The sequence below is a fragment of the Cryptomeria japonica genome, chromosome 3, assembly GCF_030272615.1.
Source record: "Cryptomeria japonica chromosome 3, Sugi_1.0, whole genome shotgun sequence".
NCBI classification, from domain to species: domain Eukaryota; kingdom Viridiplantae; phylum Streptophyta; class Pinopsida; order Cupressales; family Cupressaceae; genus Cryptomeria; species Cryptomeria japonica.
In genome coordinates this window covers 332,411,127-332,423,397 of record NC_081407.1, presented here as the reverse complement: position 1 = coordinate 332,423,397, position 12,271 = coordinate 332,411,127, and the positions used below count along the sequence as shown (strand labels likewise).

General features: G+C 46.7%; 1 protein-coding gene across 7 annotated transcripts in view; it reads left to right on the top strand.

The window, feature by feature from the left end:
* LOC131067213 (protein NETWORKED 1A) overlaps window positions 1–12,271 on the top strand; it is a 61,352-nt gene that overhangs the window by 30,621 nt on the left and 18,460 nt on the right. The gene's annotated exons all lie outside the window — the stretch shown is intronic.

Sequence of the window (12,271 nt, the reverse complement as noted above, 5' to 3'; positions counted from 1 at the left end):
GAAGGAATCTACAAAATTTTGGAAGAAGTAGGAATAAGAAATGAAGGTGAGATCCATGCTTGTACAAGTTGCCCTACATGCTCAAATGAGAAAGACGAGTTATATGTTGATAGTGGTTGCTCAGTCCACATGACTGGCGACAAGAGAATTATTCACCTTGAAGTAAGTGAAGGGATAGTGAATTTTTGGGACAATGCTATGGTAAATATAAAAGGAAAATGCACACTTAGTCTAGATAATGGAAAAAACAAAAACAAAAAATGTTCTATATGTTGAAGGGTTGAAGCATAATCTCCTAAATGTGAGTCAAATATGTGACTAAGGGCACACTCACATTTCATTTTGAAGATTATAAGATCAATGATGGGAAATCGGTAGTAGATGCGTATAGAACAACCAATAAGCTCTATATCCTTAATGAAATTAGAGGTGAGAAGTGTTATATGGGGCAAGAAGATGAGAGTTGGTTGTGGCACGAGAGGATGGGACACTTGAACTTTGACAACATTATGAAGATCAACAAAAAGCAATCCATAAGGGACATGCCAAAGATAGCAAATCCTCCTAATACTGTTTGCAAACAGTGCTAATATGGAAAGCAAACAAGGACAAGTGTCAAATCAAAGGAGTACTTTATGTCAAAGCCTTTGGAACTTATACATTTTGATTAAGTGGGCCAACAAGGATAAAGAGTTTACAAGGTGAGAGCTAATTTATGCTATTAATTGATCATTATTCTAGAATGACTTCAATTACATTTTTGAAAGAAAAATTTGAACCTTTTGAAAGGTTCAAGGCATTCAAAGCTTTAGTAGGGAATGATACTAGTTTATTCTAGAATGACTTGGATTACATTTTTGAAAGAAAAATTTGAACCTTTTGAAAGGTTTAAGGCATTCAAAGCTTTAGTAGGGAATGATACTAGGCTAAGAATCAAATGTCCAAGATCTGATAGAGATGAGTTCACTTCAAATGAATTTGAAGAATTGTGTGAACATGGAATAAGAAGATAATATTCAGCCGCAAGAACTCACAACAAAATGGAGTTGTTGAGAGAAAAAAATAGAACAGTTCAAGGAATGGCAAGATCCATGTTAAATGAGTCCAAGCTATCTAACACTTTCTAGAGAGAAGCGGTTCATACAGTAGTATACATTTTGAATCGAGCACAAATTATGGCGATCAATAATAAAACCCCATATGAACTTTGGAAGGGAAGGCCAACATCAGTGAAGTATATCAAGGTTTTCGAGAGAAAGTGTTATATAAAGAAATATGATGAAGATTTGAGAAAGTCTGACTCTGGGTTTGATGAAGGTATCTTTCTTAGATACCACAAAAAACTTATAAATGTTATAACAAAAGATTGCACAAAGTTGTTGAAAGTGCAAATGTGCGTGTTGATGAAGAGAGGCATAAGAAGGATATGGCTCAAGAAGTTGATCATCAAGAAGAAGAAATCTGCAAAAAAGAGGTAGTAGAGGAAGAAATTGAAAATGAAGAAGTTGAGAAAAGAGAACCAAAGGCACCATCAAGGGTACTACCCAATTTCCAAACAAATCATCCATAAAATTTGATTATTGGGGACAAAGATAGACAAATCTAGATGAGAAGGAGATTTGCTAGTACTTTAGAACATGCGAACTCGTGCTTGCTCTACAAAATAGAACTGAAGAACTTTATAGAAGCAAGTGAAGATAAACATTAGATAATGACTATGGAAGAGGAATCGGATCAAAACGAGAAGAATTTAACTTGGGAACTTGTCCCAAGACTCAAGAATAAGAATGTGATTGGCACTAAGTGGGTATTTAGGAACAAGCTAAATGAGGATGGTCAAGCTTTGAGGAATAAGGCAAGATTAGTATGCAAGGGATACACTCAAGTTGAGGGAATTGATTTGGAAGATATGTTTGCTCTTGTTGCTCGTATGGAGGCTATAAGGATGTTTTTAGCTCTTGCTGATTTTAAGAATTTCAAAGTCTACTAGATGGATGTGAAATCAGCCTTACTGAATGGAAACTTGGAGGAAAAAGTATATATCGAACAATTAGAAGGATTTCTCCTATTAGAGAATGAGGACCATGTTTGCAGGTTAAAGAAGACACTTTATGGACTAAAGCAAGCTTTGAGGGCTTGGTACTCAAGACTAGACAAATATCTTCAAGAGAAAGGCTTCAAAAGAGTTGTGGATAACAATATTTATATCAAGAATGAAAGCCTTAATCTGTTGATTGTTGCGGTCTATGTGGATGATATCATTCTTGGAAATAGCAGTGACAAGATGTGCCAAGAGTTTTCTATAAACATGTAGAAGGAGTTTGAAATGTCAATGCTTGGCGAGTTTTTCTTGTTCCTTGGATTGCAAATTTCCCAATAAGATAAGGGATATTTATTTCACAAACCAAGTATATTAAAGAGATGTTGAAGAAATTTTGGATGGAAGACTGCAATCCAATGAGCACTCCCATGGTTACAAGATGCAAATTAAGGATGATTAATGTCCAGAGGCTAATTATACTCTATATAGGTCCATGATTGGAAGTTTATTATATGTGATAGCTACAATAATTGATATTATGCAAGTAGTTGGTTTGGTGGCATGGTTTCAAGTAGCACGAAAGGAAACTCATGTGCAAGTGGTCAAAAGAATATTCAAATATCTATCGTAGATGATATGTTCTCAGGGCACCGATATCGAAAGCAGGTCATGCCTTGCAAAATGATTTTATTGTTTTCTTTTGATCAGTAAAATAATCACACATTATATTGTTAATAATTTAAAGTACAAATTTCTAGACATCAGAACTATCTTCTAAAGCCTGTGGCTAGTTGGAATTGCAAGTTATTTCCAGAGATAATATAGTTAATAACTTAATATACTACTGGGACAGAAATTGAATGCCCTTCTGGGACAAGCGTACAAATTAAGATTTTTGGAGCAAAACTACAAATAACCCAGTCTGTTTACAGATTGTTATGTATAACCTGAAATTTTTTCAATAACTAAAATATAGAAAAGAATTCTTATTTTAATGCATTGGAGGAGGTTGAACTAATTAAGCAATTACAAATCAGAGATTCCAATGTTATCGCTGGTGCCATGTTGACATTGCTAAAGTGACTGTAGATGCATCATAGAGAACTGGATCCATTGATGCAGATACTGTAGGTAGGTGTTGATGTGATCCTGTACCTGATGCTGCAGCTCCAATATGGTGCTGTTTTTCGTAGTTGGTGATGTACAAGTGTTCTCTGCCCCTGTTGCAGTAAAATGGCATGTAGGACAACATTGATGCTTGAGCTTGGATGATGGACAAGCCATTATGTTAAGATGGGAAGTTCTTCAAAAAGTCTCTGATTCCTGAGCTGAATCACACCGAATGAGTCAATGGGCTTCACTTTGTTAGTCCAACTGAGTTGATGGACAATTCTACAATTGTTTAGTGAACTGTGGAAATTACATGACTTTTATTAAGTCTACAATTGTTTAGTGAATCCAGATGGTTTTTGGAATAGACTCTTTGATATTTTTGGGTGAGTTCGGATCCACTCCTAAAAGAGGTCTCTCTAGTATGATTTAAGTCTGAATCTCAACAATATGTACAAAGGCCTTTATGTTGCTGTAGTTGGATTGAAGTATCTACCCTCCTCGAGATCATTGATCAAGCCCAATGTTGGCGGCATTATTGTACACAGGAATAAGATTAGTTAATTGTGTAATTGTTTTGGTTAGTCGGCAACCGAGGGGTGGTAGTTGCGGTGCGACGGTTGGCGCTCGCACCCCCTCGGTACCCTTATATACTTCGGAATGTAACTTGTAACATACACTTATTATGAATAGAACATCTGATATACTTTGTCTGATATTTACGTCATTATTCTGCATTATGTTCTTTATGCCTTAAGTTATTCACCCGAGAGGGCAAACATTTGGCGCCGTTGCCTAGACGTACTCGGGAATGGAAGACACGGATGGCGCACAGACACAGTGGGCCTACCCGTTGGTGAAATAAACCCAGAGGCCGACGATGCGCGGACAAAACTTTACACAGGAGAAGACACGACAACACGAGAATTTTCAATTTTGCTCCAGGTAGCCATTCAGACCTACGTCCGACGAGAGGCGGTGGAGGTAGAAATCCCACCAAGTGCCGTGTGGACAGCGCTGGAGGTTAGCCTGGCAGTAAACTGGTTGATGAACCACCTCCCCCGGCTGCTTGCACAGGCATCGCTGGCACAACAGGCCCGCTTGGAGGAGATTGCCCAGGAAGAGTGACGACAACAAATCCTGCAATGCTACGAAGAGAACAGCCGACGGGAAACGGAACGAGATGGCGCCAGGCCAGGAGGGACTTGAACCGTGAACTTCTTATTTTCAAATAAAAGTTTCATTGACACGAGTTGTATTTGAGCAGATGAATTAATAAAAGACATTTTTCGATTTATGAATTGTGAGTTATGGGAATGTGCGACAATTAATGCCAAATCTATTGAATAAAGATAGAAATAAAAAACTAGAAACGAACGAGTGGGAGGCCGCGCAAAGGGCCTTGATTCTGGAGCAGCAAGTAGAACGTAGACGGAGGCTGAGGCAACTGGCCGAAGGACGACCTATCGAAGGGTGGCCCGAGGGGAACCAAGGAGGTGTCACGGAGGGAGCAGAAGCCGACGGAAATTTCTACGCGTCGCCAGAACATCATAGGACGCGGAGCCACGAAGAGTTTCTGGAAGAAACAAGGATACGACGAAACCTGGTCGAGGAGACGCGGGATCAGTTTAGAAACTTATCCCTTACACCACGGAGTGAAGATCACCAACGGGAACCAGGAGTGGGCACGGGTGACAGCGAAGGGGAGGGCAACCGTATGGCTATAGGTGCGAGGCACGGTAGGAAGAACACGGTACCCCCATTCACCCACGCAGGACACACCATGGGCGTTGGAGGAAGCGGTGCAGGGGCTCAGCAACAACCACCGCAGGGGAGACGACCCCCATCAATGGCAGGTAAACAGAAACTACCGAAGTTTAATGGCGACGGGAAGGAGGATCTCGTTCGCCATTGTCGAACGTGCGAAACCATATGGTCGGCAAACGGTGTTACAGATCAAGATGAATGGGTAACACAATTCCCAGCAACCTTGAGGGGAGTGGCCATAGACTGGTACTCAGATATATGGACAAAGCTAAAGCCAGCACATGGCCCGACTTGAAGAAGGAGTTTGGGATAGAGTTCCGTCTCTTGAGGGATGACAACGAAATAGTCGCTGAGATCTATGGAACGAAGCAGAATAAGAATGAGACAGTGCGAGCTTATAGTCGGCGGTTGAAGGAACTACTGGGAAAGTTGGAGAGTCAACCAGCAGATGGGTTGAAAAAGCGATGGTTCGTGGAGGGATTAAAGCATTCCCTCCGAAAGAAGATGAAAATTGTTCCACCTACATCGTACGAAGACGCATATAATAGAGCGATGGATCTCGAGAGCGAGACCAAGACATCGAAGAAAAAGAAGAAGGAGAGCTCGTTCGAAGAGGATGACTCGTCACAGGAAAGCAGCAGTGACAGCGAGGCTGCCAAACGGGTGCAAGCGCTCCAGAAAGACATGGAGCGAATGAGAAAGGAATTCAAAACAATGAGGAGCACTAGTCAGACTGAAGGGGATATATGGTGCACCGAGTGCAAAGAGGAGGGGCACACAAAGGGTACTTGCCCGAAGAAGGCATTCTGCGAGATTTGCCAAGTGATGGGACACTCCACCAAGGAGTGCCCATACAGCATGAAAACCCGAAGCACGAACCAGGTGCTGTTCACGGAGTAGGCCACAACATCTGCACCAGCGGGTACGGGCCAACAGACTAACACAACGGCATCATTTGGAGGATACTGGGATAATAGATGCAGCGGCGGAAGAAATAATAACAATAACAACAACAGAAACCGGATCCAGTATGATGCCAAGGGTCGGCCAATGATTCAATGTAGGGCTTGCAATCAGTGGGGACACTTCGCCTGCGATTGCATGAAGGAAGCCAACCCTCAGCACCTCTGCCGATGGTGCGGGCCAGGTGACCATGAGGATGCAAATTGCCCGAAGCCTGGTGTAAACCTTCTAAACATAGAACCTACGAAGGCAGAAGTGTTGGCAATCACAAGGGCGCAGGCTAAAAAGATTGCTTACCCAAATCCCCACACGGAGACCGAGAGAGTGCGGGAGGCCAGAGACGAGATCACAAAGGAAATGGCCGCACAAGGACAGAACAGTCACCAGACAACAAGTCCACCACGGACGAAGGGAGAAGAGGAAATCTTACGGCAAATATTGCAAGTAGAGGTACCCGTGAGAATTCAAGACCTCCTGGAGACCATGCCGCAGCTAAAAACGGCTATTTTAAACTCTATACCCCCACAAGTAAAAACAAGGGAGGTCGTGAGCCTCGCGGTCGACCCCATGTTGTTGGTAGTCAACAGCGGACGCCACTCGGCGGTGGTAGAAATGGGTATACTGGGGACTACCTTAACAGACACTATTGTGGACAGAGGGTCAGGAGTAAATGTACTCCCAGAAGCGACATGGAAAAAATTGGGAAAGCCTACGTTGTGGCCCCCTACGTTCAACCTACTAGGGGCAGACCAACACGGGATTAAACCCTTTGGTACCCTCATGGGCCAGCAGGTGATGGTCGGCACGCAACCATTCGTGCTGGATTTCGTGGTAATCCCTTGAAGCAGAAAGGATATGACGCCATTCTTGGGCGGGGGTGGCTCATTGCAGCAAAAGCGAACCATAACTGGAAGCGGAATGCCCTTTCTTTGGAAAACGTCGGGAGGAAGTACGTGATCGATCTCCGTACACAGATGGTGAGTGAGGAGTTAGCCTCCTCCGACTCGGAATCTGAGGGAGACCAGTTAGCGGAGGGTGGAGATGGATGCCGCATGGAGCCTAGTGACGAAGGGGTGTTAGAACTGGAGGCATGCTTAGGGGATGACGGGGACTCCTTGAATGGCCTCTTCCATTGGCAAATGGGAGATTATGAACTATTTACACCCTCGTGCAACGTATTGAGCATCGAAGAAGAACCAGATATATTTCCCCCAGAATATGGCGAGTACAAGGAAGGGGAGGCAGCAGTGAATGAGACGCCGGCACACCAATTCCTGAAGGGGGAGCCCATTAAGTATCAGGAAGCCAATTTAAAGGAAACAAATCTCGGGGAGACAAGTGACCCCAAGATCATCCTTGTCGGAGATGATTGGAATCCAGTGTTGAAGGCCGTAGCCTTGAAAATTTTCCTTGAATACAAGGATGTCTTTGCATGGACATACAAGGACTTGAAGGGCGTGCCCCCAGAGTTATGTGTGCACCGAATAACATTTGTATCGAGAGCCCAGCCAGTGAGGAAGCGGCCTTACTGAATGAACAAAAATTATGTTGTACGGGTGAACGACGAAATTGAGCGGATGTTGGAAGCGGGCATAATCTTCAGAGTGCAGACAAGCGAATGGGTGTCTCCCATTGTGATTTCCCTCAAGAAAGAGGCCAATCAGATCTGGATCTGTGTAGACTTCCGGTGCCTGAACGTTGTCACTATTAAAGACCCGTTTCCCATACCCTTCACCAACAACATCTTGGAGGAAGTAGCTGGACATGAAATCTATTCCTTCATGGATGGGTTCTCTGGTTACAACCAGATATCCATCGCGGAGGAAGATAAGCTGAAAACGACCTTCGTGGTGGAGGACGGTGTGTACGCATACAACCGAATGTCCTTCAGTCTATGCAATGCACCTGCCACCTTTCAACGCATCATCTTGCACATCTTCGACAAGATGTCGGTGGGGAACTTCAAAGCATTCTTGGATGATTGGTCTATTTACAGCGAACAGGACATGAACTTCAAAGCATTCTTGGATGATTGGTCTATTTACAGCGAACAGGACATCCACTTAAAAACTCTCGGGGAGTGCCTAGAGAGGTGTCGGAGGGCACGGTTGGCCCTCAACCCGAAGAAATGTAGATTCATGGTACCACAGGGAAGATTGCTGGGACACATTGTGTGTAAAAAAGGATTGAAAATGGACTCGGACAAGATTCGGGTAATAGTAGAAATGGAACCTCCTACGGACGCCACGGGGATAAAGTCCTTCCTTGGTCATGTGGGGTACTACAGGAGGTTCATCAAGAACTTCGCTGAGGTGTCCCACCCGTTGGATAAGTTGACAAGGAAAGGGGAACCATACATTTGGGCAGAGCCACAGAGCAAGGCCTTTGAAGAGCTGAAGACAAGGTTGATGGGAGCGCCCATACTGGCATACTCGAATTGGGATAAGGAATTCCACGTTCACATGGATGCCTCAAACTATGCCATCGCGGCAACGTTAGCCCAAGTAGGAGGACACGGGCTGGACCACCCCGTTTATTTTGCCAGCAGGTTGCTCTCGAAGGCGGAAAAGAACTATAGTACCACAGAACGTGAAGCCCTCGGTATGGTCTATGCCGTACAGAAATTCTGTCATTACCTTCTGGCCACACCATTCACATTTTACGTGACCACCAGGCACTCATGTACTTGGTAAACAAGCCCATTATCCAAGGGAGGATAAGTCGTTGGCTATTGCTACTACAGGAGTTCACATTTTTAATTGTGGTAAGACCAGGGCGAAGCCATGTCATAGCCGACCAGCTGTCCCGGATTAAGTCGGGGGAACCTCCAGAGGGAGTAAATGACGATTTTCCGGATGCACGCTTGTTCCAAATAGCCGTACTCCCTTCGTGGTACAGGAAGATTGGAGAGTACCTATCGACGTCCCGATTTCCGGAGGGTATGCCTCCAGGGAAACGAAGAAAGCTCGTATTAAGGAGCAGGACTTTTTCGCTCATCAACGGGTTACTCTACAAAATGGGGCCGGACCAGATATTAAGGCGTTGTATCATGGAGGAAGAAGTCTCGAGTGTATTAAGGGAGGCACACGAAGGGCCCGCAGGTGGACATATGGGCCCAGACACTACAGCCCGCAAGGTGCTTCTCGCAGGATTGTGGTGGCCAACGGTACATCATGACGCCAGGGAGTGGGTCGTGGGGTGCGACACTTGCCAACGGGCGGGCAAACCTCTGAAGCGGGACTTCATGCCCCTCAACCCGTCGCATGCACAGGAACTCTTTGAATGATGGGGACTCGACTTTGTGGGCCCTCTTAAGACCAGTCGCACATGACGGTGCCGGTACATTGTAGTTGTGATAGAATACTTGACCAAGTGGGTGGAGGCAAGGGCTCTCCCGGATAATTCGACAGTAAGCACAGCGAAATTTATTTATGAACAAATCATTATGCGATATGGTATACCTATTCAGTTGACTAGTGACCGGGGGGGCACTTCGTGAACCATGTCATACGGCGGTTGACATCAGAGTTCAATATTTTTCACTCATTATCGAGCTTGTACTACCCACGTGCCAATGGCCAGGCGGAGGCCACAAACAAAATATTGGTATCGGTAATTTACAAGTCCTGCGGGGTAGAAAAGGAAGATTGGGAGGTGAGGTTACCCTTTGTACTATGGGCCTACAGAACGACTTACAAAGTGACCACGGGTTAGACCCCGTTCCAACTCATGTATGGACAGGAGGCGGTGGTGCCAGCGGAATTCATGGTGCCAAGCCTTTGCATTGCAGTAGAGAACAAACTCGGGGATATGGAGAGTCTGAGGGAGAGATTGTATGCCTTAGGTAAGTTGGACGAAAAAAGAATGCTAGCACAATGGGCCACAGAGGCAGCCCAGCAAAGACGAAAGGTGTGGCACAAGCACTTGCGGCGAATGAAGTTTACTCCCGGACAGCTGATGTTGAAATTCAACGAGAAGAACGAAATTAAACCTGGGAAATTCAAAGTCCGATGGTTAGGGCCCTTCCGGATGCGTGAGGTCAATACGAACAGGGCGATAAAGTTGTGGATGCTAGACGGGAAGGAGATACCAGATGCAGTCAACGGGTCGAAATTAAAGATCTATCACGAATGGAGGGAACCGGGACCCTCCAGTCAGTCAGCTCGCTAAAAAACAAAAAAAAAAAGAAAGTGGCCACCGTACGGTGGGACCACCGAAGGTGGCATCACCGTGTGGTGGAACCACCGATGGTGGGACCACCGTGCGGTGGTCACCGCAAGCAGCCCGCGTAACATTAAAACACCGCCCGCATGGCATTAGAACCCTTTGCGCAAACGCAGGAAAAAAAGTAGAACACGCCGCACAACACCGCACACCGCACAGCCGACCACCACGCGATGCGAGGGAAGAAGACGACGCTGCACACACTGCACAGCCCGGCCACCACGCGACGCGAGGGAAGAGGAAGACGCACATGCCGCACAGCCGGCACACGCCGCACATGCTCGATCACCACGCCACACACACAACAAAGGATAAGGCACGCCGCACAGCAAGGTTTAGAGCATGCCGCACAACAAAGCAAGAGAAACCGTGCCAGCATATAAGGATACCAGGCAGGCCGCACGCAGGGGAGAAAAAAAAGAAGCAGCCCGCACAGCAGCAGCCATACACAAAAGGAGGGCCGTTACGAAGGGAAAAGAAGTTGGAAGAAACAGCTGCACGCTTCTTCCAGTAGTAGCCAGAGGGATAGGGATAGCAATATCGGGGTTTTAGCATCAGGAGTACGTGTTGCAGGCGGCACCATGGATGCCAGCGCCCGACAAAAACAAAAACAGAAGGCACCACAGGCTGCCATAAGTGCGAAAAACATAGTGACGCCACAGAATGTTACTTTTGAAGGCCTGAATGGATTGGAATGCCGGAAATGGTGGCAGGACACCCTCGATAATGACTTGGTAAAGCAAAACCTCTGTAAGGCACAAGTAGAGTGGGTTGTTCGGATGCCCGTGTTCCCTATCCGGGAGTACAAAGGTGCCCTACGCTTCATGGTGGACATCTTTGACAGGCACACATGCACCAGCACGTTTGAATACCTCCGGAGGGATGTTACTATATCCTTCAAAGCAGGGGATTTCACGAGGGTATTCGACATTCCAGGCAGCCAGGGCAAGAAAATAGACTTGAAGGCCAAAAAGATGACGCGGGAGGAGGAGGAGCGGTGGATTAAATTAATCTCCCGGAACTTGACGACAGCAAAGTTGGATAGCGTGGCTAGAGCCACGAAGGGACGCGGAATCTGTAAGACTTTTGTTGCGGAGGGCCACTGGAGATGCATTATGGATGTCATCAAGAGCAGATTGATAGGGTCGGGTAGGGCATCGGACATTGCCCTCCCTCAGATTATGTTGATGAATGGGCTGATGAATGGCATCGTGTATGATTGGACCGCGTTATTGGCAGAGCGTATGTATGAGTTTTTGACGCTCCAGCATCGCACATTCTATATGCCTCACTACGCTATAGGGTTATTCTTGGGGGCCACGCGGGAAGCAGTGCCGGAGGACGAGTTGGAGGTACGGCCGCATGGACCGTTGACAGCAGGCGAGCCTCCAATAATGTATTGGAGGCACTTGGACATTGGGCACTCTTCCGCGAAGCGAAAACGGGCAGTAGATAGGGCCTCGGCCTTAGGGGAGCCTGACAGCGGGAGGGATTCCAGCAGCGCGGAGGATTTAGAGGCGGAAGATGAGGAGGACGATAGCAGCCAGGCAACGGAGGAGCCTGTACGAGTCTTGTTTGCCCCACCCCTGTTACCGATGGGCACGCCTGTGCCAGCATCTGGAGTGGGCGGCACTTGTATTCCGGCCTTCGGGCAGAGCCATACGCCTGTTACACTTGGTCCCCTCCAGCACGAGCACCAGGGAGCATCATCGGGCCCAACCACGGCGGCACTTACCGAGGACATCGCAGAGTCAGGGATGGAGGAGTCGCCGCATCGGGTAGTGGTCGCTGTGGAGCAGGGGTTGACGGAGGTGGAGGGAGTGGATACCGAGCCTCATGTACGGTTGGACGTCATGGGTAGTGACGCAGTGGTGACTGTTTCTGCTTCCTTGTTGGAGGAGCCAACGACAGCGAACCATCCCCCGGTCACGGAGATGCGTGCTGACCTCGAGGCTATGTAGAGCTGGCTCACACAGCGGTTTCAGATGACACTGGCACAGCCGGAGGGAGCTGTTGTATTCTCACCGTGTCGAGAGACTAGAGCGGAGGTAGTCGACTTGGATGACTCGTCAGGGGAGGCACTTGGACTCACAGTTGGGAACGAGGTGGGGGAGGTCGCCTCTGCTAGGCAGGCACTAGGAGATGGTGCACCTTCGGTGGCGGAGG